Source organism: Leptosomus discolor, chromosome 3, assembly GCF_034619465.1.
Source record: "Leptosomus discolor isolate bLepDis1 chromosome 3, bLepDis1.hap2, whole genome shotgun sequence".
NCBI classification, from domain to species: domain Eukaryota; kingdom Metazoa; phylum Chordata; class Aves; order Leptosomiformes; family Leptosomidae; genus Leptosomus; species Leptosomus discolor.
In genome coordinates, this window is record NC_141393.1 from 23,618,498 (window position 1) to 23,623,779 (window position 5,282).

The window sequence follows — 5,282 nt, forward strand, 5'->3', positions numbered from 1 at the left end:
CTTTGCTTGAGTAAGCACTTGGTAAGAGCAGAGCAAGCCTGAGACTCTAAAAGTCTAATCATGAAACAAAAGCTTAATGTGTAGCAAGCTTCTCTGAAGGCCTTGCCTGCTCTAGCACTTCAAGCTGAGAATTTGCTGAACCATTAAATTTGCCCTCTGAAAGTTCACTAGAGACAAACCACATTGCCTTAGAATGACAAGGTTTGGTTCTCTGTGGGCTGTGAGGAGAGTGGTTGAATTGTGCATATGTTAGTCCCTTAAAAGTGGTGTTAGGGTGCTTTGGTAAAGCATGGTGTTGTGCTTCAAACTCTAGATGTGAAAGTACATCCATCTAGAAAATCAGAGATGCCTTGGCATAAGGGCGGTGGGAGCTATTTCAATTCATTTCTGCCTTGCTTAGAATTTTTTTTGGGGGGGAAATCTAGTGCTGAAGGCAAGAGGGATATGTGTAATGGATTTTGTTTCTAGCTACTAGATTATGGCGAGCAGGCTATTAGAAGGAAAATGTCACTCTCTCTCTCTCTCTGCCTTTTAATTACAGAATGTTTATACAATACCTGAACACTGAAGCTAATATCACATAAGCTCCATTAAGCGTCAGCATCTCTTCTGACTCCTGAGGGCTGATTGCATCCAGAAAAGCTTTGGTATGATGTGTCTGTTGTTTACGTCTGCCTGTGCCCAAAGTTTTGGACTGTGGCTTGGGCAACTTACTGGGTTTTTTTCCAAGCTCTGTAGGGACAATTAGAAAATAAAAAAAGACAACCAACCAAAAACTTCTGAAATTTTATTTGAGGTTATATTCTCTCTTTGGTACAATGAGTGGAAGCAGGAAGAGAGAGTTAAACATAGAGGTGAACATAAGCTCTAAACTCACAATGTGTGAGCATAACTTCAAGCAGCTTTTTACGCATTAACATTTTCTAGACTGATTCGGTTCTGTATATGCTTCTGTTTCACACACGCTGTTGCAATTTAAAGTTAAATGTGTATCTCCTCATTCTTCTGGAAAACTGTCATTTCAGAGACTGGGTCAGAAAGTTTACTTCCTTGGCTAATAATACTATGTTGCCAAAACCTTCTGGAAAGTGTTCAGTTGCCTAGCTTGTTTTTAAGGAAAGAGTGTAATACACTGGGTGAAAATTGTACGCTGTCTTCATGCCCACAGTGGGAGACTTCGCCAGCGCAACTACAGTAGCACACTGATAATGTGGACAAGACTTACGATGACAAATCTGGAAGGCGTGCTGATGGTTAAGCCTCATTCTGTCATCTAGGTTGAGATTTGCACTCCTGTAACACAGTTAAAACCAATTTTTGGTTTTCTGGCTTAACCGCACCCAGGGGGGAGGGGAACCAGTCAACACAATCACACTTAACAAGCTTTTCTGTTGTTCCAAGAACAAAGAAATTACAAACCACTGTGTCAGCAACACCTCATACTAGGTACTCTATCCTTTGCTGTAAGACCAGAAAAGTTTTCAAAGAAAAAGGAGGGCATGCTGATACTGATCGGGTACTGATTTCTCCAGGGGCAGGAGATCAGGCGTACTCATGGTCTGCTCTTGGGAGGCAAAAGAGTAGCTTCAGATTATTATATTTTTTTACCATTTTCAGATGAACCAAAACCTCCTCTATTTAAAAACAAACAAACAAACAAACAAACAAAAACCCAACCAAAAAACCCACAAAGAAATAAAACCTGAACATCACAAATTTAATGTGTTTTGACTTAGCATCAAGATTTTGTGGTTCTTATTTTCAGCTGAATTGCTAGCTGGTGGCTTTCAGTGGCAATCACAGGTACTTAGCACTTTTGAGTTTCTAAATCCAAGCATGTCTCATCCCTCCCGCCACTAACAAATACTTATACATCAGTTATCCCTTTGCAGAATATATTCTCGATAGTTATGCTGTGAAGAACAACACGGTAATACTCACCAAGAACTTTAGAATGGAAGTGCAATTAACCCAAAAATCCTGCTGAAGAAAATTTATTTATTCCTTCCCTGCCTGCCCCACCTCCCCCAGCTTCCTAATCACAAGGTCAAAAATCTCTCTTCTAAAAGATATAGTTCTCTGATGGACCACAAAGGAGATGAACTAAAACCATTTCCATATCCTTGATCCTTTACAGGAACTCAGCGAGCTCCTGTTGCAGTAGTAAGTCACTTGCTCTGCTGAGAAGAAGCAACGGATGCTTCTGGTACTAACAGCACAGAATCACCCAGGGCGCTTGATGCAGGCTGTGTGCCTCTGAGTGCAGAGCTGGCTATAAAAGACAATCTGTTTGTCTTTGTCTCAAGAAAACTTGGTAGAAAAATGAAGATGATCGTGCCCAGGATTGAGTGGAAATTTTTTTTTTTAAAAAAAGCACACCAAGGATCAGCTTTTGATCTTGCACACAAATGTGCCTTTGCCTACACTATCCCATATGCGGCATGATTTTTGCAGTGAAGGAGAAAGTTTACCCAAATGCCATCGTCTCTGCTCTGGGTACAATGTCCATCATCACTGTCGAGTTCAAGTCTAGACAGTGCAATGGCTACAACAGAAGTGTCCAGCCAACAGCAAAGCTGACATTATTGCTAAACCTGGTGAAGCCAACCTGAGTTGTCAGTGGTAGAAGCCTTAGGGAGAAAGAAGACAGACAGGACAGCGCACAAACTTCACATGATTCATGCCTGATCGGCAAACAAAGGAGAATGCTGGCAGACAAAAGCAGTTAACTATAAAAGTAATGCTGCTACATAGCTTATTCCTACTGATGCTGTCCAGATTACCAGTGTTGCCACTGCACTGTACATAAACACGTACCGTTATTCCAGCCTAACAAGACGCTAAATGAAGCAGAATCCCCTAACATCGATATAGCAGGCAGCTGTGATGCTGGGGAAAACCAAGGTGAACAGACTTCAGCAAGTGGCTATCTCGCTTGCTCTCCCCAAGCAGTGGCTGAATTGCCATGAATTAGATGGACCATTAGTCTGACTCAACGGGGCATTTCTCATGAGGGCTTGATTTTGTTCACAACAATATTCTTTACAGGCACGCAGGGGGTTTGCAGCACTGCACCGCAACTTGGTATTGGTGCCTGAGAAACTGTGACTTGCACACAGGTCTTACCTTCTGGGAAGACAAGTCTGCTGAACTATGGAAAGGAGCATGATACTAGGCTGAGCCATTACTGCTATCATGCCTATATGTTAATTTTTTTTTAATTATTCAGTAAGCCACTCTGAAAAACAGGGAGAGGGTTCCAGGGAAGGTAACTTAGCTATCCCGTGCCTCATGTCGAAAAGAGGAAGGGTATGAACGGCAATCTGATTCCTTCCTGGTGGCATACCAGTCACTTCAGCAGTTTCACTTCACAGTGAAGTACAAACTGCCTGCGACAGATTACTGCCTTCTGATCGGAGGCATCAGAAGTCAAGTAACACTAGCACCTCAATCAGTCCCTGCAGTTCTCACTCATCAGACCATGAATTATGGCTTCTGAGGGGGCAGACCCTTTTCAGTCCTGTTGGCTGTGCTATGCAGGTAGAAAACTCCACCAAAAAAGGTGGGGTTTGACAGCGGAGAACGGTAAAACTTTGTAAACTATGCTATTTTTTGCCGGGGCTACAGCAGTAAGCACAGTGAACAGTAGCTTCATCAGCCGGCCCACTGTAAACCAGTCACATCCCTATACAAAGTCTTCTTCCCCCAGAAGGGAAGAAGGTATTCACTACTGTAGAAATGAAGGATTTAGAGGAATGGGAGAGGAGGGACAGGTGTCCTGTACCCACTAACAAACTCCTTCCCATGAAAAGATACCAGACATGAGTTCCTGAACTTGCTACTTGGGCTAGTTAATAGGTAAGACTTTAGGCTGAAGGTAACGTAACAAATGTAGTCCGCACACAGTATTTGTTGAAGAGATGTAACCTGCTATGTCTTGTGCATGCCAAGTCAGACTTCAGTGTTATTTTTCACTTAGGCTTGAGTGGGACTTACACAGCTGACTTACTGGTGGAGATGTAAGGGACATGCAAAGGAGTTCAGAAGTTGTGCTAAGGAGGACTGAGTGAAGGTGGCACTAGTAAAGTTAACTGGTGGAACAATACTCATGGTTGAGATTTTCCTGTATTATGTGCCTCTCACAGGTTGCCATAGAGAAAGGGGATAAAGAGAGAGAATGGAAGAAATAAAGAAGGAAAAATGGAAGTTAAGCCAGCTGGCAGGGCTCTGACAACTTCTTGCATAGCTGGGAAGATCCTATTGCCACCGATTTTGTGAGGAACTGCTGAAAGCAGCAATCCTGCAAATCGGTGAGCACCTGCAGGGGGGCCATGGTGAGACCCTGATGGAAGGCATCAGTAATTTCTTAGATCTTGCTGCCTCCCTCTTCCTGATCAGCTCTGCACGCGGTTACCAGCCTAGGTGGTGGCACAGAGCCCAGAGGCGCTCTGGGCCCTGTGGCCCACAGGAGCGGCCCCTCGGGCTTCTGTTTAACGGCCTGCGAGGAAAGCCACCAGCGCTCACCGGGCCAGGCAGGGATTAAGGCCCCCTTCTGGCGGGCCAGGAAGAGCCATGTCTGCCCCAAGCAGGCGGCTGCAGTTTTCGGCTGCCAAGGATGAAGCAGCTCCCGCGGACTACGCTGAGGTGCGCTAACGCTCCCCGAGCCTGGCGCCGGCCGTGACCGCCAGCACGGGCCAGCTCGGTCCCGGCCGTCCCCCGTAAGGCCCGGGCGGGTGGGGGGGTGGGGGGGGGGGGCGGTGGCGGCGGCCCTCAGCTGCCCCGCCCCACCGCTGCCCGCCTTGCGGGCGTCATGGCGTCACGCGTGGAGAGGGGCGGGGCTCCGGCGCCTCCGGCCGAGAACACGCAGAGACTTCCGCCTCGGTATAGGCCCGGCCGCGCGGGCGCCAGGCAACGGGACCCTGCGGAGCTACTTCCGCCTCGGTAGGCGTCATGGCGGCGGGGCGGGCGCCTCACGTGACGGCGCCCGGCCCGGCGTGGTCTCGCGCGCAACTCTCGCGGTGCCTCACCGCCCCCCCCCCCCCCCGCCCGCGTCCCCCTCTCGCCCTGGCCGCTCGCGCAGCTGCTCGGCTCTCGCTATATAAAGGGGCGAAGCGGGCAGAGCGGGCGGCTGGCGGCGGCGGCTGCAGCCCCAGGGCCGGCGAACCAGGCCGGGCCAGGCCGCGGGGCTGCCCGTGAGCCGGGGCAGGACGCGCGGGCTCTGGGGGGACGCAGCCGGGCAGGTTTATTGTTTTAGGGGCGACTCCCCCCCCCGCGGTTGGGGG